The sequence below is a fragment of the Triticum urartu genome, chromosome 5, assembly GCF_003073215.2.
Source record: "Triticum urartu cultivar G1812 chromosome 5, Tu2.1, whole genome shotgun sequence".
Taxonomy (NCBI): Eukaryota; Viridiplantae; Streptophyta; class Magnoliopsida; order Poales; family Poaceae; genus Triticum; species Triticum urartu.
Window position 1 is genome coordinate 482,373,892 of NC_053026.1, and position 21,616 is coordinate 482,395,507.

Sequence of the window (21,616 nt, forward strand, 5' to 3'; positions counted from 1 at the left end):
TTTGCATGTAATTTTTATTTCCAGTGTTTTTGTACTACCTTGACAGATGATGAATTAGATCAAAAGTTTTTCCAAAAAAAACATGTACGTCTCGATAAGCTTAGAAGGTTTTTTTTTTCAAAATAAGATGATGCCGAGGATCATCAACTTCGAAATAAGAATTTAAATTACTTCTCTAATATTTAAGCTTAATTTTTCAATCAAGATGTTTCAAATAATTGTATTGGACAACTAAGAAGTAGCAAACGGTAGCCACATTAACACCTAATATGTCCCCTAAAAAAACACCTAAATTGCGACGACGAGGAACCAAAACCTTCTGACGAACAGCTAACCCGATTCTAACAAGGTATATATACGACACGACGAGTGCGCACTACACCGACGCTTAGTTGGCAGCACCGTCCTTGGGCAGCGTACACATCCACGCCGGCGGCGACATTCCTGTCTGCTCGTGCACTGTTGACAGAAGCGGCGGGAGCATCTTGTAGACCCCGGCCACCTGCTGCAGCGCGCTGCCGGCGGCAGCCTCTCCGCCTGCGTCACCACCGTTACTCCAGATGCTGATCTTGGGCTGCATGCCGTTGACTGCTCCGGCGTTGATGCGAGCCATCTCCGTGTACATGCCGGAGTCGATCATGAGGTAGTCTCTGAGAGCGTGGTAGTTGCCGCCGAGCGCCTGGAGCATGGACGCCACGTACTCTGTCTTGGCCTTGCCAACCAGAGCCACCGACTCCGCCTCCTTCTGCTTGGCGTAGAGCTTGGCGTCCTCGGCCATCTTCTGCTCGAAGAACTTGGCGTCGGCCTGCGCCTTGCGCGCCTCCGCCGTTCTCATCTGCTCGAACAGCGCCGCCTCAGCTGCCTTCTGCCTGCTGTACAACAGCGCGTTTGAATCTTGAACCTACAATACATGCATGCACGACAATATATATGAGAATATTTGAGCACATGTATGGTATGGAACTATGGAATATGGATAATGTACCCAGGGCCGGCCCTGAGGGGGGGCAGCAGGGGCGGCCGCCCCGGGCCCCCAGGATCGAGGGGCCCCCTCCCAGGTAATTAGGTGAATGTAAAGCAGCCCATAAGCGATAGCTTCACGTGGGAAAAGAAGTAGCCAGATCCAAATAGAAAGGGACGGCAGGCAGCAGCGTACACATGTAAATCGCTTCAATCAGCGTACGATCAGGACGGAAAAAAGAGCAAGTACGCACGTAAATCACGTCGTGCCGTTATTATTATTACGAGACACTCTTCTTCAGCAAAAGAAAACGATCGTGCGACATCAGTTCATCCCTAATTTCCTATTCTCTGTTCCATGGTTTCAAAACTCCAGATCCCAGGTCGCGCAGGGCAGACCGGTCTCCCGGTGCTGAACGCAGCGACGACGCAGCACGCACATCGCCGAGCGCCTGCCACCAGAAAACGCCATCGCATCGTCGCCGAGCGTCCAGCCACTGACTCCGATCTAATCAATCCAAGGTATATTATACTATAATTTTCCTACAATTTTCAGTAAAACTTCATGCTAGAGGAAGAAATAGTTTGATACTACAATTTTCGGTAGCCAAGAAGGAATTCTAGAAGTTGGAAGGATTTTCATGTTAAATATTTTTTTTGTTTTAATTGATCACTTCTTTGCAGAAAAGATTTAAAAAACTCATGGTGTTTAAAGATTTATTCAGATTTACGTACTGTATCGGTGATTGTTGCATCAGCTAAAAGGATGCTTTCCAACTTGAAATTATTGATGAACAAATTATGTATCGAGAAGAAATCGATGGATGAGATTGACATCGACACAATCATAAGTGGCTTTGCATCGAAGAATTTTACAAGAAAATTTGTAGGTAAATTGTATAAGTTATTTTATATACATATTGGCTTTTGGATGCATTTAAGTAATTATTGATAACATTTTGTAGATGCATATATTATTTATCATTTCTTTTTTTAGAATCGTTATTTATCATTGCTATGATGTTTATATTAAGGGGCCTCAAATTTTACTTTCGCCCCGGGCCCCCAAAATCTCAGGACCGGCCCTGAATGTACCTGTGTGTCGTACTGCACGGTGGCCTTGCTGAGCTGTTCGGCCTTGAGCTTCTCAGTCTGGCGCATGGCGTTCTTAATCTCGACCTCCATCTGGAGCTCGGCCTCACGGATGGCCACGGCCTTGGCCACCTCAACCTCGGCCACCTTGGCCTGCTTGTCCCACCCGGCCTTCTCCATGGCGAGCTCAGCCTTGGCCGCCGCGATGTCCGCCTCCCTTGCGTTCTCGAACACCTGCACCTCGGCCTTCACCTTGGCCTCCTCCTTTTGCCCCTAACCCATCTGCCGCACCGACAGCACCTTGGTCTCGGCGTCCACCTTGGCGGCGTTCTACCGGGTCAGCCCCTCCCTCTCCTTGGCGCCTACCTCTCCCTTCATCCGAGCCTCCGCCACGTCCACCTTGGCCTGGTTCGTGGCATCCTGCTGCGTCCTCTGGCCGAGGTAGGAGAAGTACTCGTGCCCCGGCACGTCCACCAGCTGCTTCACGTTGGCGTTGTAGATGAAGAGCCCGAACTGCTTGAGCTCCAGCTGCACCATGTCGAAGACCTTCTCCTTGAAGGTCTTGGTCCCCTTGAAGATCTCCTCCATGGTGAGCTCGGCGGCGAGCACGCGGGTCTCGCCCTCGATGACCCCCTTGACGAGGTCATGGACGTGGCTGGTGTTGTGATGCAGCGGGGCGATGAGCTTGGCGTAGAGTAGGAGCTGCTCGTCGAGGTCCCTCTTGTCCGCCACCTCGTTGCCGGTGGCGCTGATCTTAGGGCTGATGGTGAAGACGGCGGGGAGGATGAAGGGCAGCTTCTCAGCGCTCATGGCGTGCACCTCGAACTCGTAGTTGACTGGCAAGATGCAGAACTTCTTGCATTGCTGCCCGACGAACACCCATGCCTTCTTCGCGAGCTTCACGTTGTCGATACCGCAGCCGGTGATAGCCAGGTATTCCGACGCGTCGGCGACATGAAAACTCGCCATATTCTACCTCCTCGATCGGCGGATCTCTAGCGAGCTAGCTAGTCAATAGATCGATCTATGACGAGAAGAGAACCACCTTTCAAAAAAGAGCCAATCTATAGCCCGTATCCAGAAATAAGAGAAGAAGGTCTCTACATGGCTCCTTAGAGATCAGTGACTCTCGGCCGTTGGATCATTTCCCTTGATGCGTTTTCGTCCGTTGGATCGACATCTGAAGGAAGCTGGGCCGTTGGATCTGAGACAATCACTGCTGGAATGAATAGTAATGGCAACAAAATGTAAATACCATGCCCCCACCAGGGCATTTCGGTCATTTCGCGTGGTGGGGGTATAAAAGGGGGCCGCTCATTTGACGGAGACCTAGCCGCCTCTTCCCTCGCTCGCTCCTGCAGCCGCCTCCCTCCCTCCCTCCCACACAGCCGCCTCCCTCCTCCCTCGCTCGCTCCTCATCCGGCGACGGCGGCGACGGCTCCGGCACCCGCGTTCTTCCTTCCCCAACACGCCACCGCGTGGCCCCGCACGCCTAGGCGGCTCCCACCAACCACGGCGACGGCGACAGCGGCCATGGAGGAGGGCGGCGGATCAGCGGCGCCGGCGATGGCGTCCGTGGCGGCGATGGATTCCTGCCGTCCACTCGATCCCACGCTCGATCTCCTAGCCCCTCCTCTCCTGCGCTCGTTTCCCTGCTGCCTCTCTCATGCCATCGCCGCCCCATCTCCTCTCGCACTTCCCTTCACCGGCCTCGAGCTGTAGAGATGTGCCAGTGCTCGACCCGAGCAGCACGGTCCCTTGCTCGTGCCAGGGGTGCCCCTCCTCCTCAGTCCTCGTCTGTTGCTCTGCTTTCCGAGCACAGGCTGCCACTGCCACTCGGCGCCGCGACTGCGTTGTAGCTCGGGCCGCAAGCACATCGCACCATGGTGCTCCACCTCTGTTGCACTCGTCGATCCATAGGTATGTCACTATTTTGTTCCGTTTTGGTTATTGGCTGCTGCTAATCTTTATTTTTTTCATCTTTTTTTCATCCAGATTGGTCCACGGTTCATGGCCTTCTGATCAATCCCCTGGTCGGTGACTCCTTCGATCTGTGCGTGCACATCATCTATTAGCAGCCTCGTCCATCTTTGTTCATGGATCTGCGAGTCAACCCCTCTTCTCCTCCTTTGCCTCCTCTTCTTTCCAGACCTAGGTGTAGGATTGTATGGCAGTATGCATTTTTTGCCTCGCTCTGTTCTGCTTGTAGATCATGTCCTTTTTGTTAAAGGCCAAAAGTATTTTTGTCTTTGTGCATTGGATGTTTGCCGTTTCCTTCCTTCACTGCTTGTTTTTAGTGGAGCCTAGATATATGCCTTTTGTTCCTTGTCTGGATCTTTGTAGGGCCTATGATTGTTGGTCCTTTCACCTTTGTGCATGGAATGTTGGTTATTTTGTTCCTTTGCTTGTTTTATTTATTGTTTCTTTCTAATGTGCTCCTATGATTCAACAATAACCAAGGCAAGGGTGTGATGATCTGAGTTTCCAAATATTGAATTGCAATTATGGTTTAATTGATGTTTGCATTAGTGAGGAGCAGGGGTGGTCACACAAGCAGAATGGCCACACAAGGTGTTTTTCTCAATCAGATCACATGCATCTCTTAAAGATAACACCATAGCAAGTATGATTTACAGATTATTAGATATTATTGCTCTATGCTTCGTGTGTTTGTAGTGTTCCTAAATCTAGATATGTTGTTTACATATGTGCTGATTTCTGTGACTAAATAGACTAGCAGTTCTGTCAATGGTTCTAAATACTTGCAGCTAGGAAATACCAGTCCCCATATTGGAAGGCTTGTCTATTTTATGTCTTGAGTTGAAAGAAGCCAATTCTGTCAAACATATCTATTAAAATAGTGCTTCTCTTCATATAGTAGAAATAATTATATGATAAGCTAATGCAGCTACTCAAGGTAACAGAGAGAAGAGAAAAGCTTTGCTATGGGATGGCATCTTTTTGTTAGGCACATGAATTCTTATTCTGAACAAGTTTAAAATTTGACATGGCTCCGGTTTGTAGGTGCTTTTTCTATATGTATAGATCAGATGCTTTCTACACGCTCTTGCTCTTCATAGATCATCTATTTGTTAGGCCTATCACTTTATGAGTTTCAAATAACAACCTAGGTCTTGCAGAATGCAACTAGATGAATTTTAGGCCTATGCTCACTCGTCGATTGTTGTAGGTTTTCTCTCATTGTCGTACTACTTTCCACCTCTCCTCTCCATGGCGCTCAATTCTGTGACATGAGCCTATTTTGTGTGCAGCACGGCTATCCCAATGGTGTAGCTATCGTTGTACAGAGTTGTAATTCCTTGCCGGAAACCTTTCCAATTCAGGTATACCACCTCCCTCCCATATTTTTTGTTCTTTTGTGCGATTCATGATTTATGGGCGTGTGATGTGGAATGTCTTTAATGGTAAATTTTTGGCTCGTTGTTTTGTGGTCGATACAGCTGCAAAAGCAGATATGCAAATTTGAGACCAATGATACTGTGCTTACTAAAAATAACAACTCTGATAATTGCACAGACGATAGGTCTGAAACTTTTATTTACATATTTAGCTTCATTTTTTCTGATAAGAGTATCCTCAAAGTATGGCAACTATTCACTTACTTAATTGTTGTTGGCCTTTTCTTCCTTTACTTGTACTCATCGAAACCTTTCCCTTTTGTTTGTAGTGGTGTCAGCTATGACCTGGAGAGAGGTGTTTAGACTCCCTAAGATGGTATATGTCGCCGAGGAGACGTGATCTCCGAGCAGCCCTTCGCATAGCTCGCAGTCCAGGTCGATGCCAAATTCAACTTCCAGGAGGCTTTTTGTGATGTGGCTGCAGGTTCGTGTTATCGGGGGGAAATATCTTTTGTTTGTTTCTTATATTGTTGATGTGGGTGAGTTGATTTCTACCTGATTTGTTTCTTTCCATCTTGATCTGTGTAGCGTCAAGCATTTGAATGGAGCACATATAGGCATGCCCTGGCTCATCTTAGGTGAGTGTGGATCTTACATTGTTCTGTTTTTACTAGATGTTTATTCGCCTATTGTGATGGCATATCTGATTGTTTATATTGTGTGACATGTATTTCGTGCACAGAGTCACTTGGTTGTTTGATGCGTTCATGCTCGTCGGCGGGACGGTGCAAGGCGCAACTCCGACGCGGTTCCTCGCCGGTTGAATGGCGTTCACGCGCAACCCCGGCGCGCACTGAGTACTGTCTCGGCTATAACCTCCCTCGGTGAGCTCCATCTTCCATATGCTCCTCTGCTTCGTCTACTGTATGGGACATGGACGTGGCAATATTGATGTGGTGCTCGTCTGGTTGATGCTCTATACCCTACTCATGCATCGGTTCCTACTTGAGCTCTATAGTTGTGGATCCATGCTATCTTAGTGTTTGCAGGCTGCTTTTCATGTTTAGTTGCTATCATAGGAGCTCATTTGATGCTCTGGTTTACATGTGGATGCCCTCGTCCTATACCTATGCTCCTGGATTTGCTAGATTGATCAGTGCCGTTCGTGCTAGGGCGGTGATGATTAATCGTGGCTAAAATAAGTGTGCCTTTGAGCAGTCGAGGCACCTGTGGGTATCAAGTTGGATCCTCCCTCTTGCCTCTAGAATCCTTTTTGATCCTGTGATACTTGTTGTTGTCCTTGGATGGTCATTCTTGTTGAGTGATAACTAGGGCAGCTCCACTGTATAAACAGATTGATCTGGTGATAAGAGATGACGTGGGTAGGTTATATGATCGAGGAAAGGCGAATCTGAGCCCACTATGCAATGAACCCTGAATCCTTTCTTCCAGAAACATGAGACGGATCGAAACCTGAGCGTTCTCAACGATTAGAGCATTTTGGCCGTCCGATCATTTTCCTGATGTGTTTTCGGGCGTCGGATCTCGGGCTCGGCTCACGCGAGGCGTCGGATATTTACCAGATCATTGTGAGCCGTCGGATAAAATTCCAATGGCAACAAAATGGGCGATGATGATTACCTTGGCTGAAAGTAGTGTGCCTTTGAGCAATCGAGGCACCTGTGGGTATCAAGTTGGATCCTCCCTCTTGTCTCTAGAATCCTTTTTGATCCTATGATGCTTGTTGTTGTCCTTGGATGGTCATTCTTGTTGAGTGATAACCAGGGCAGCTCTACTGTATAAACAGATTGAGCTGGTGATAAGAGATGACGGGGGCAGGTTATATGATCGAGGAAAGGTTAATCTGAGCCCACTATGCAATGAACCATGAACCCTTTTTATTTGTATTTAAAGGTGTTGCTTATTTATACTCCAGTGTTTATAGCCATCTTATGTAAAGGTTTCTTCTCTCATATCTTCACTGCATATAAGTTGTTCTTGATCTTTTATTGTTTGTTGTTGGTTCTTAATTTAATCCGGTAAAGAGTAAGTTGCACTTTGTTGGTTCATTTGGGTTGTGGATTTATTTATTATGATGGCGATACCCACCTATGGCCGGCGGATTGCTGGTCGTCGATCCGGTGCCTCGGCCTCCTGCAGCTTCTCCGACCACCGCTCCTGACAAGGACCCGACTGAGGTGTGCCCTCCTCTCCTCTCCTCTCATTCCCCTGCGCAGCTGTAAGTGCTTGTGTGCAAATCAAGTCAATCTTGCTCTTGTTCAATAACCATGGAGGTAATTAAAATAGCCAGATCTTTTCTTATAGTACTGGAAGTTTTGTTAGTGCCATGCAACTGCATACACAGATGTGGTATTTTCCAGTTGAAAGGTAGAAATGTCTAAAGTTAAATGGTTTCAAAATAGTAAACTTCATTGTTTGGCTAATGGTTATTTTAACTTAAATGACCTGGTAATTGGTGCACATCTGGTTTCACCCTTTATCTTAGAAAATTGTTGCATGCTCATGTTTTGTGCTTACATGTAAGGTTCATGTGCCTGGTATTCTTTCAGGTTATTGTCAGCTGATAGATAGGAATTTAGAGGAAGCAACTTATAAATGGGGGGCAATGATGTTACTATTTATTTTCCTTTTATTAGCGTGCATGCCAGGGCTGACTGCCTTGTGCGTATCATGGTGAGGAGTAGCAGCAGTACGTCGGCTCGGTCCCAATGGCAATGTTGTTTGTTATTTTGTATTATTCAACCACATATGTATGTCTCTTTCTCATGGCCATGGTAACTTGAAAATCTGCAGTGCCATATTTGCTCCCTCTGCCGAGCACCGTGGAGGAGGCAAGGGGCCGTTATGGAGTAAATCAAACATTTGATGAGTGCCGCACACCTGCATTCGATGTCGGAGAGGTCAGATCACTGCATTTTTGTGGTGCCACAAAAATTGTTTTATTTTCCTCAATTGCAACTCCAGCTCTTCTCATTGCACATATGATGCTCACTTTCACAGATACATTAGGGGGGAAATCCATCTCGAAAATGATATAAGAGGCATGTTATGATTTAAGGGTGTTTTCCACTCTGTCACACCAATTGCAAGGTGTTTATTACCAAGGGTGTTTAGGAGAACCTATTTATTCTATTTCAGAAACAACTTGAGATTAAGTATGAATCAATGGAGTTGATTTTGATCCCCATGGCCCCAATATGTGTTTTGCATTAAGTGATGATCCCACTTTGATGGTTGGATGTTAGAACGGTGGTTGTCGTTACTTCGAGGATGGGTTTGTTTTGTGATGGGTGCATGGTGCACTAGAAATATTTACCACTTTTACTTGACCCAAAATGGCATGAGATTAAGGATGCATTGGAGCCAGGGCAGAGGCCTTCTGATTGGGTGGATATTGTTGTTGGGATCTATCATATGAAGCTTAAATTAGAGAAAGTCTGGGCGAGCTTTTGGCCCAATTAAGGCTGGTACTATGTTCTGTTTAGTTTAAATCAAATGCACAGTTTCTTTTTATTCTATGTTGTTATGTTTCTTTCGGTTGGTGTTCTAGCTAACTGAACTTCAACATGTTTGCTGCAGTGTTGTATACCGCCGAGTTCCAAAAAACGAGGCTTGCCACACAGGAATATACTCGTCTGGCGTAAATGAGACAAAGGTGAGGTCGGTGTTGAAAGTATCGAGTCATTTATTTCCTTTGAGATACCTAATCCACTAGGTGATCCTCTAGGATATGTTTCAGTTTCTGAATTCATGATGCATGGTCAGTGTAGTGAGATGGATGATAAATGCATTTGCATGAAAAAATGTTGTTGCTCAAAATATTTTCCAAAATTGTTAAGAGATTCAGCTATCATTGATGAACATGGGTTTGCCTTATACCGACGTCGTGATGATGGTCGGACAATTTATAAAAATGGCCATTATCTCAACAACAGATCAGTAGTACCTTATAACATGACATTTTACTTAGAATGTTTCAAGGCCATATAAATGTGGAGTGGAGTAATAAGTCACAAGTGATGAAGTACCTGTTTTAGTATATTACCAAGGGTGCTGATTACTCTAAAGTTCTAGAAAGGCTATGAATTGATTTATATTCCCTCCGTTCCAAAGTTGAGTCACTTATTTTGGGATAGAGGGAGTATATGCAAAACAAAGATATCTCTAGGTAGAAATGTGTGCTGCAGTTGTAATTAGAGATCGATGTCGGATCAGTTTTTTGATTTATGTATTAGCAATTTGTTTTCTTTATTAGGAAGTCAGTGCCTTCTTTAGTAATCCCTCCGTTCCGATTTACTCGTCGTGGTTTTAGTTCAAATTTGAACTAAAACCACGACGAGTAAATCAGAACGGAGGGAGTACGTGTACAATTCTCATCATGGATGTTCACTTTGGTGCATGCTATTTTCCGTAGTCATAGGGATGGTATTTACCTTACTAAAATGGCAATGGCTCTTTATATTGTTAATTCTAGCTAATTGGTTGATTAGTATCGCATAATATGATTCATAGAACACTATAGTATTTTTTATTCAGAGAAAGCACTTGATAGTTGGGGATTCAGAAGAAGAAACTAATAGATAGGACGAGCCTTGCATATACATAAAAAGAAAATCTTGCTGTGGGTCTCAAGTTTCCTTTTTTGGGTTTGCACACAAATCCCAAATATTGCAGTTTCTTTCGAAATCCATGTTTGTGCATGTCTAATTTTTAGGAAAGATTTGCCCGTTGCATTGTGTAATACTATCTGTTATACAGATGTTTCTGAATTAGTATACTCTATTTTGATAAGCCAAGAAAAAAAGAATCCAAGAGGTCCGGATATTTATGGGAAGTGGATCTCATGTTCCTTCTTCTGTTTCTTCTTTTTTTTGAACAATCAAAGATAGTAGGAGAGGCTCCTACTGACGTATTTTTATATAACACAACAAGGTTACAAGATATCCACCATCCATGGTATTAGTGTCATTTTGGGCCCCTAACTTTGGGAGGCCTACTAAAACTTTACATGTGGATGTGGTGGTGAGTACAGGGGGTATCAAAAGTGTTTAATTTACAGAAGCTACAAAGTTTTGTATTGGCGCCACTAGGGAAGCTTTGACCCTATGAGTGAGTAGGATCAGGTCTGACTTGAGTCTTCTTTTGCAGGAATGGAGGATTCTTCTGTTTCTTCTTGCTGAAAGGAGGATTTTTTTTCTCAGGCTACTGTGGCTGCTTTCTGGTTCTTTGTTCCTTGAATTTTGATTTCTCCGTTCCCTCTTTCCTCTTCTTCTTTCGATCTTCCTATGTGCAAAATAAATTTAGGATGTTGCCTGATTGACTGTATGTTGTATAAATTAAAATACAAAGTCGATTTTAAAACTGTCGGTTATTCATATGGCATTAGTTAGATAAACAAACATGTTATTATGTATCCATTAGACAAATAAGTTTTGCTAAAATTGGCATGCAGAACAATGGTACCAGAGAAACATTCTTTTAATTCTAATAGCGATAGTGCCAGGTGGATCTGCCCATTTTTTCTGTAGTCTAGGTGAAAGTGAAGAAGTGCATAACTTAGTTGGCACATGGATGTAGCCCCGTATGGTGAAATTGTTGCCCTCACATGCACAGTCCTCATCTCTGATTGCATGTCGTCTTTTAGGAGCACAAGACACGACATAAGAAAGTCAATAACAGTGATTTCTAAAATTTGGATGGTTAGAGCCTAACTGAATTAGTAGAATGTAGCCCTTCTAATATGGATGGGCATATTATACAAATAAGGATCAACATTTGACTTGGTGCTATAGAATAAGAATGGTACCAGGAAATTGGTGAAGATGTGATAAAAGCTACTCCCTCCATTCCATCTTAAGTGGCGTTGATTTAGTACTAAATTAGCGACACTTAATATGGAACAGAGGTGATTTAGAAAACCGGTCTATACTATTGCATCTAATCAATGGCCGAAAGATTAAAAAAACCAGCCTACACTATTGCTTTAAAAAAACAGGCTGTTTACCAAAGTTATTATCTAAGATGTGATCAATGCCCAAGTTACTATCTAAGATGTAATCAATGCTTTATTTTGGGTCTGACTGAGTCAAAGATAATAGTGCATCAAGCTTTATGTGGTTTGCTATCTAAGATGTATGGAAAATAGGGTACTTGAACCATTTTGGGTTGGCCCTGTATGTGGTTTGCTTACTCAATATTGACCTCACTGCCACTATGCTTGCTTCTGAAACTCTTTAGCATAGAACTATATGCTCTGTTGCTCTTAATAATCAGGCTAAATGCTTTTGTTTTGCACCGAACTTTATGCCCTGCTGCACTTGCTAAATCCTTCTGCTTAATCGTTTGCATTTGAACAAAGGTCTACTATTCTTACTCAGTTGACGCCTAATTTATATGGTTTGCACCATTGTATGCCATTGAAGAACCATATGAATAAGTTATCTTGGACTACTGCTATGATTTGCCTTTGGTGTATCATGCTATCTTTTGAACAGAGGGATACAACTACTCATTTGCCACCTAATTTATATGGATCATTGATTTATATGTTTCTTTATGGCATAGCAGAAGTGTCCTGCTATGAACCAATCCCTAATTTATATGGTTTTTCTATGCTATCTTTTGAAGTAGGCGAAGGCGTCTGTCTGAAAGAAAGTGCTATGCTTTGGTGTTGTTATAGGTTCCAGAGGGGGCTGAAGAGGAAACCATTGGTTTTTAGAATATCACAAAAATGTTCAGTTTTAGTGTCCAGTTCACTGCCAATTCTCTTACTGCTTTTGTCGTGACCATGCAAATCAATTATCCTGTGGATTGACTATGCCTTGCTTACCTTGCATTGGGTTTATTTTGCTGTTTGTGATATAGTAAACTCATCTATCATGGATGGTTACTTTCATTTTTTAGATGTAAATAGTTTCTCAAACCTTCCTACTAACTTCATCATTACCTGCTTAATTACAACGTTTGGACCGGCACCTTCGCACCAAGGCGCACAGCCGGCTCGCCGCAAGTATACCTACGCCGCCGCCTCCCCGAGGGGCTGCAAGGTGAAGTGGACGTTCGAGGAGAAGCCGCACGGCGGGGCCGGGCTCTCAAGTGGGAGGCGGAGCTCGCCTCCCCCCAACGACGTCAGCTTTGATCACAAGTGGAAGTGGGAGCCCAAGTCCAATCCTGGTGCCGCCGGCAAGGCCAAGACCAAGCTCGAGAAGCCAGCGAGGATGAGAAGAATAAGCCGGCGAGGAAGTGCACGCAGATCGAGGAGGTTCTCGCCGGCTACGACACCATCCGCAAGGTACTCAGTACAAAAGATGAGCTTTTTTGGGGGGTTTCCAGTAGATTTCCGACTGGTTACAGTAGTTTAAAGACTGCAGTGGAATTTCAATATAATGCCAAGTCAACTTACTCAAAGTTTGCATACTGCCAAGTTAATTTACTCCATTCTTAAATGAATACTGCTAAGTTCCACAGATGCATGAGTAGATTTAAGAGAAAGATTGTAGTAGCTTAAAATGGAACTTCACTTCACTGTTTTGGAATATTCAGTAGCTTAAAGATTGCAGTAGATTTTGACTTGGTGCGGTACTGAAACTTGCCTTGTTAGATTGTTAACTTACTTTTATACTTTCTTGATTGTGTTAATTTTGTGGAGTATTGTATCTCATGCTTAGTGCTACACCAAGATTCAGTATCTTAAACTACTCCAGTATTGCTTGAACTACTCCAGGAGATCATCTTAATTCTGTTAATTCTATGGAGTAGTTTCAGTAGTTTTACAACAGCAGTACTCTTGCCTGCATATCCTTTTATAAAACAATTATTTTATCCTTGACTTTCCTCTACAGGATGATGACTATCTAATGGTGATTCCCTATTCCCACATTTTTTGCCCTCATGTTGCAAGCTCTAAAGCTGCCCCTGCAATTTACCATCACAAGACATGTCTGGGCAGCAAGTCTCCTGTGACGGTTACTTTTAATTCGTCGTTACAATTATTTGATCGTTTGCTTGTTCCAACCTCGATATCTGCCTTTAGATTCCCGTTGTTGTCTTTCTAGTGGAAGGTACCACTTGGTGGTATGTTGCTATTTTCACTTTGTTCTGAACAAGGCATGTATAGATTTCAGATTTTAATTCCTATCTCTCTGTCGTAAAAAGTAATGTATGGTCCTGTGTTTTACCTCTGGTTGTATGAAAGCACCGAGCTTGATTCTGTCTTATAACCTGATGTTCATCTTCAGTCCCATTATGTTTTTCTTCTAACACAATTGGTTGTCTACACATGCTATTCCTGGGCTCTTACCGACAAATTGTTACATGTTTTGTCTAAACGTTCTGACCGGCACCCTCGCGCCACGGCGCGAACCCGATCTAGTATATATATAACCGGGACGGGAAGGCTGTTGCCTTGTCGTGCTGGTTATAGAGTCCGCTCTACAACTAAGATTTGAACCGGGAACGAACGACTGGGACATCATGGTTTCGTGTAAACCACGGACTATACCAGAGTCCATTAACATTTGAACCATGTGGTCCCTCTCGCGTCGCCTCCCCGCGGGCGACTCGGGAGGGCTCCGCCGCCGCCACCGCCTAGTCCCTCCAATGCCTTTCTCCCCCTCCGCCCCTGCCGATGGTCGGCGCCAGGCAAAGTCCGTGCGTGCGACGGCGGCGGCGGAGGGTCTCTTCTTCGGTTCCCGGATCCGCGGCGGCGTGGGCGTCCTGATCCACGGGGTGCGGCTCTTCCGACAGTGTGGCGGATCCCGGAGGCGGCGGACTCGCGGCGATGCATGGGTGGCCAGATCCATGGGTGTGGGACTCCTGGCAGCGTGTGGGCTTCTGGCGGCGGCGGGATCGGTCGACGGCGGGCTTGGGCGATGGCGTCGGCCACGCGGTACCGGATCTTATCGCTCGCGGTGGATCTCGCCACTCCGGCCTTCGTGGAGGAACCTGGACCAGGGGCGGCGGCCCCGTTAGGCATGGCGACGGCACCCTCGGCTGGCAACGTTCACGGGAGTGGATGGACGGCGTCTTGACCGTGTGGGTGGTGAGTCGCCAGTGGATCTCCTCTGCGCTGCACTTCGTAGCATATGATCGTGGTAGTCGGCCTCGGTGCGTTCGCGGGGGCTGATAGAGGTGACGTTGGACCAGAGGAAACTCTAGATGACTCGTTCATCCTTACGGTGGCAACGACCAGGGTCGTCGTTCTCTTACTTGCAGGCGCCGTCGAGGTCCCTGCCCTCCACCCTGACCCCATGCCCGGCTGAAAACCCTAAATCTCCTTAGATAGGGCGGCGGCAATGCATGTGTCGTGCCCTTCTTGAAGGCGCTGCCTGGGGCGTTTGGGTGCTTGGTTTGAGAAATTGCAGAGGCAGAGGGGATGTGACCAGTGGCAGCAGGTAGTGTTTCGCGTCGGAGGAGCGGCGTGGCATCTGGCACATCGACAACGGCGGGTCTCAGCGGCATGGAGCAGCGGGTTCTCGCTAGTGGGCGTGTGATGATGGACGAGCGCAGGATGGTGGCGTTGTCTGGCGTCGACGGCAGCTAGACCGGGCAAGGTAGATGCAGCAGTACAGCACTGAAGATGGATTGCTGGCAGGTGGCTGCGGTGGCCTCATACCCGGGAGGCGTCCTGGTTGAGGAATGCGTCGGACTGGTGGGTGCCCCATACCCGGCAGGCGTCCTGGTTGAGGAATGCGCTGGACTGGTGGGTGTCCCTATCCCGCAGGCGTCCTGATTGGGACCTAGGGTCTTAGATGTTAGGTTTGGATGCGAAATCTGTTTGGTATTAGGCTCAGACTATCAGCATCCCTACATCAACTGAATAGGAGTAGCGGCAGATGTTGCCTAGATGATGGCTTTAGTCCTACTGTTTTATGACTTTATAAGGTCTTGTATAAATAATTAATAAAATGGTTGCATGCATCTTTCAGATGCAGAGACCGGGGGCCCTCCTCCATTTTTAAAAAAAACATTTAAACCATGTTCGCTTGGTAGCAAGCCGAAGCCCCCATATAGGCCCAATAAGAAACTAACATATCTTTGGTTTTCGGCGTTTCCTACCTGGACCTTATGAGCCAGTTAAAGGGGTTTCACCTTGGACTCCGCCATCTATTGTTTCCTCTCTTTCACTATGACAATTTAAAATATTGAATGACTAGCCTAATCTGTGGACGGCAATTTTTTTTTGTTTTCTCCCACCACGGCTTTTGGCCCTTTTCTCGCTTTTTTTCTTTTTTCTTTTTCACTTATTCATTTTTCTTTCGTTTTCTTTCTAATTCCTTTATACTTTTTTATTTATTAAAAAAGTGAATTTTCTTAATTTCTTGAAATTTTCTCAATCGTGAACTTTTTTTTTTTTGGTTTCCGTGTTCCCTACTAATTTATTTTTTATTTTTTCAATGAGTGAATATTTTTTTGAATTTTAGGAGCTTTTCCAAATTTCTCAAACTTTTTAAAATATATTATTATTTACAAATTTACAAACTTCTTTCAAATTTTGTGAACTCTATATTCAAATTCATGAAGTATTTTCAAATAAAAAAATTGAACCCATGATTTTTTTCAAATTCGTTAACTGTTTTTTGAATCCACGGTTATTTTTCCAAATCTGCGATTTCCTGTCAAAATCCATGAAATTTCTAGAATTCATATTTATAAAAATCCATGATTTTTATAAAAAAAGAACTTTTTCATACACGTGATTTCTTTAAAAAATATAAGGAGTGTTTTCAAAATTCATGGATTTTTTCAGAATCCATGAACTTTTTTCAAAATTTTGAACCTTTTCATATACATGATTGTTTTCTGAAATTTATTGAATGTTTTCAAACCCATGCATTTGAATAAAAATTCAAATTGATGATTTTTGTCAAATCATTCTACAAAAGTAAACTGGTCGATGGTCAATTGCCCACGGTCCACCTGTCAATATATCAGGCGTAGCTACCCCGGCTCAGCGCGCGTTGGCCCCGGTTGGCGTAACTGATGCTTAAGGCGCTGATTAGGAGCTCTCCATACCTGGCGCTTATGCGCCAAACAGTAGGTTAACCATAATGAGCGCCAACGCTCATTTTCTATGGGCTGCCCATATAAGCTTTATGATTTTGGAAAGCTTCTACATGCTTCCGATATGTCTTTTTTCTGTCTTTTTGTTTTTTCCTTGCTTTTTGTGCGGTTTCTTCTTTACCTTTTTTTATTCTTCCTTTTCATTTTTATCGCTTCCATTTTATAATTCTAGAATAATTTTTACATTTGTGAATAGTTTCAAATTCAATTCTTAAAAAATCTAAATTTTCAACTTTTTAAAAATTCATGAACTTTTTTTAGAGTACAAACAATATAATTTCACCATATTTCTTTTTACAGTTAGCCGGTTTTTTAGACAACAAAGCAGCAGGTCGGCCGTACTACCAATCTAGCCAGCAAATCTTATTTGACACATTATGCGTAAAATAGGCGCCCTTTCCTGTAGGAAGGGAAGAGAAGCGGTGAAGGTGGGCTGGCCCAATTTGCTTGTGTACAGTATATATGGGTATCTAGGTGAAACTTTTCTTCTCAAAAAAATTATATGTAAGGTCAACTTTATAGAAGAAGGCTCATATATGAAAGTACAAATGTGATCCCGAGCTTCAGTGATCTCGGATGAACGGTAAAATTCAAAAAAAAATGGGAAGAATAATTGATGTTTTGTCTACATGCATGCAAATTTGCAAGATGAAATTATATTTGTCGGGGTGTGGGCAAAAAATAAAATTGATGTTCCTCCACAACTGTAATTTCAACATGAAAATTTAAACGCATATAGACAAAACATCAATGTTTCTTGCAAAGAAAATTCATATTTTTTTGAATTTTTTACTATTTTTGTGTATTTAACTGTTCATCCAGGATCACTGAAGCACGGGATCAGATACTCCACGGTGGTTCATATACAGGGTTTGACCGGTTTTATGAAGCTTCTGGAAGGTTTCAATCAGTCCTTTTTTTCGTTTTCTTTCCTGGTTTTCTTATTTTTAATAAATTTCAAAACATGTTTGCAATTTTTGAAAAAATATCGAAAAATGTATTTTTAGTTTTTTCACTGTTTCAAAATATTTCCACAAGTTTGTAAAAATGGGCTCATTAAACATTGTTCACTAAATTTGGAAAATGTTTGTTGTTTCAAATAAATTTCAAAAAATATTCAGGTTTTTCATAAATAATCACGATTTGAAAAATGTTCTCAAGTATAGAAAAAGTTTGCGTTTGTTTAAAAAAATGTATTGTCTTTTGTAAAACTCAAACAATTTTCGCCTTTTCAAAAAGTTTTTTGAAAAACTCAATTTTTATAAAAAGTATTCCCTGTTTTAAAGAAGTGCCTGCCTTCTAAAAATGTTCCAAATTTTAGAAAATGTTCGCGTTTTAAAAATAAATGTTCATACAATTTTTTTTAAAAATGTTCTCAAACTTTCAAAAAATCACTTTTTGAAAAAACAATAGAGAAAAAATGATATGAAAATATCGGCCCCCACAATACCCCGCACTCTACTATGCCCGTGGCGTACACGAAGCCGCATCAGTTGGTGGGCCCAGTCGAAACAGGAGCACTTTGACGTAGTAGGCGTCGAATAGGTGCTCTCGATCATGCGAGCAAGCATCCGAGCTAATGGCTCCGGCCTAGCTAGCCTCGAGCGCCACAGCGATCCATGGGGCATAAACGGTTGTATTGGAGATCTCTTGGTTCTGGTCCAAATGAAATGAAATCATACTATTTGGCCATTCATCTCTATTATATAAGTACATAAATTCGACTAGAAAAGATTGAGTACACAAATTTCCCCAGACAAAAATAAAGTACATAAAAACCAAATAGAACCACATACTGAACAGCCAGTCAAACCAGGCGGGCCAACAATTGGACCGGTGAACTGCTTGATCTGTTTATTCACCAACCTAATTTTTTTAATAAATGCTACATCGATGCTCGGATTTAAAACACATGGGCTAGTGGTGTCATAAAGGCTGCAGCAGGTGGTGCGCTCGTACCACGTATCATCTTCTCGTCTAGAGGTTGTTGTGCGCCTTCAGTTGATTGGGCTTGATCTCCCACCTTCATATATTCCATATTGGGCTTGATTTATTTTCTAAACTGGCCCACTCTTGCAAGGAAAGAGAAAACAAGAGGATTTCCGATCTTTCACTTTTATTAGCCACTAAATATCATACTGAAGTGATTATCCCAGGAAACCTGTGATTATCAGGTTTAAACAAGTGTAGAAATGAGTGCAAAATACAATGATCGACCTCCCTAAGGTTAAACCTTGATCTTTCTTGAATAAGAATCAAAAATCATAATGATCTTAGTTGTTTAAACCGAAATAACAAGAAGGTTTTTGTTTACTTATGACCGGTATACCTAGATAGCCCACTGTTTCCTCCACCTAAAGACTTAGCATAGTTGTAGCCGTGATACTGGTTATTATACAAGCTTGTTAGGCCAAGATAATTAGAATAAAAATTTCAGTTAAACAAAAGTAACCAGATAGCAATTATTCTACTTTGTCTAGCTAACACTTGCTTGTCGGGAAAACTTTGGAAGAATAATTCAATTAAAGCATCATCAAGAATCAACAGTACTCCTTCCATCATTGCTATCTGGAACGTCCTCTCCCATGCCAAACTAAGGAAGAGGGAACATGTCATGCCGTCCCGCTCCACGAGCATCACCGCGCATCGATTTGACCAACGGGTGGCTTGCTCGCGAGGGGAATGACACTGTGGGGTATAGACCCATTTGGGGGAGGCCATAGTAGTTTTGAGCAGATGACTGCATAGAAGTTGATCTCGCGTACTTGGATACTCTCATGTGTGCATGTTATTCTCACTCTCATTTACCCTTCTATTATTTTCATTTTTAGACATTAAGATGGTTGTTATGTTGTGCAACTTGTAGTTTCCCAGGTACGTAGGGCATGTTCAACGACGTCACCCAAATCAGACTCACTATATCCATTCCCGAACGCGTCCATGGACATGAATACGGGACCCGGCCATCCGACCTCATGTTCGAAATGTTCTCCCCATGTCAGGCCCCATACGGATACATTTGAAGTGCAAATGTTGATCAATAGCAATTTGATGAGCAAATAAAAGTGCATATGTATGCAATCTTCACAATAAAAAAGGGTGGATGTTCATATGTTTTACATGCGCCCGACCACAAAAGTTTTAGAGCATGCAAAATAATGTCAATTTTGGCCTCCCAGACCAGCGACCCATGTCTCCTCCCTCTTACTTTGCCACTGGCTCCTCTGTAGCATCTACCTCCCCCCATCTCTACCGCAAAGTGCTTCAACATCCTTGCATGGACGGCTTGCACGATCTTCGGTGCATCAGGATCCAACTCGTCCATTATCAAGGTCAATATTTTGGTTTCCTCTTAAGGGGCCACGAGCTCAACCCTCATCTCTTCAAGCTTGGTCTTCTTCTCTTTGAGCCCGGTCTTCTTCTCTTCAAGGTTGATCCTTTTCTTTGTTGCAGCTAGTAAGATGTCAAATCTCTCTGCCTTCTTTTCTGCCTTGATGTAATTGCTCTTGATGCATGCCACCTCCTTCTACATAATGATGTCCTAGAGGCAATAATAAAGTTATTATTTATTTCCTTATTTCATGATAAATGTTTATTATTCATGCTAGAATTGTATTAACCGGAAACTTGATACATGTGTGAATGCATAGACAAATAGAGTGTCACTAGTATGCCTCTACTTGACTAGCTCGTTGAATCAAAGATGGTTAAGTTTCCTAGCCATAGACATGAGTTGTCATTTGATTAACGGGATCACATCATTAGGAGAATGATGTGATTGACTTGACCCATTCCGTTAGCTTAGCACTTAATCGTTTAATATGTTGCTATTGCTTTCTTCATGACTTATACATGCTCCTATGACTATGAGATTGTGCAACTCCCGTTTACCGGAGGAACACTGTGTGTTACCAAACGTCACAACATAACTGGGTGATTATAAAGGTGCTCTACAGGTGTCTCCGAAGGTACTTGTTGAGTTGGCGTATTTCGAGATTAGGATTTGTCACTCCGATTGTCGGAGAGGTATCTCTGGGCCCTCTCGGTAATGCACATCACTATAAGCCTTGCAAGCATTGTAACTAATGAGTTAGTTGCGGGATGATGTATTTCAGAACGAGTAAAGAGACTTGCCGGTAACAAGATTGAACTAGGTATTGAGATACCGACGATCGAATCTCGGGCAAGTAACATGCCGATGACAAAGGGAACAACGTATGTTGTTATGGGGTTTGACCGATAAAGATCTTCGTAGAATATGTAGGAGCCAATATGAGCATTCAGGTTCCGCTATTGGTTATTGACCGGAGATGTGTCTCGGTCATGTCTACATGGTTCTCGTACCCATAGGGTCCACACGCTTAACGTTCGGTGACAATTTGTATTATGAGTTATGTGATTTGATGCGCCGAAGGTAGTTCGGAGTCCCGGATGAGATCGGAGACATGACGAGGAGTCTCGAAATGGTCGAGACGTAAAGATCTATATATTGGACAACTATATTCAGACATCGGAAAGGTTCCGAGTGATTCAGGTATTTTTCGGAGTATCGGAGAGTTACGGGAATTCGTATTGGGCCTTAATGGGCCATACGGGAAAGGGGAGAAAGGCCTCAAAAGGTGGCCGCACCCCTCCCCATGGTCCGGTCCGAATTGGACTAGGGAAGGGGGCGCCCCCTTCCTTCCTTCTCCTTTTCCCTTCCCCTTTTCCTATTCCATATGGGAGGAGGAATCCTACTAGGACTAGGGAGTCCTAGTAGGACTCCACACTTCTGGCGCGCCCTAGGGGCTGGCCGGCCTCCCCTCCTCCATCCTTTATATACAGGGGCAGGGGCACCCTAGAACACACAAGTTGATCTATTGATCTATTCCAGCCGTGTGCGGTGCCCCCCTCCACCATAATCCACCTCGATTATATCGTAACGGTGCTTAGGCGAAGCCCTACATCGGTAGCATCATCATCACCATCATCACGCCGTCGTGCTGATGAAACTCTCCCGTGAAGCTCTGCTGGATCGGAGTTCGTGGGACGTCATCAAGCTGAACGTGTGCTAAACTCGGAGGTGCCGTGCGTTCGTTACTTGGATCGGTCGGATCGTGAAGACATACGACTACATCAACCGC

At 43.8% G+C, this 21,616-nt stretch overlaps 1 pseudogene; it reads right to left on the minus strand.

Annotated features, from left to right (window-relative positions):
* Positions 1-296: 296 nt before the first annotated feature.
* On the minus strand, positions 297-3,021 carry LOC125556384 (annotated as a pseudogene).
* Positions 3,022-21,616: the final 18,595 nt, after the last annotated feature.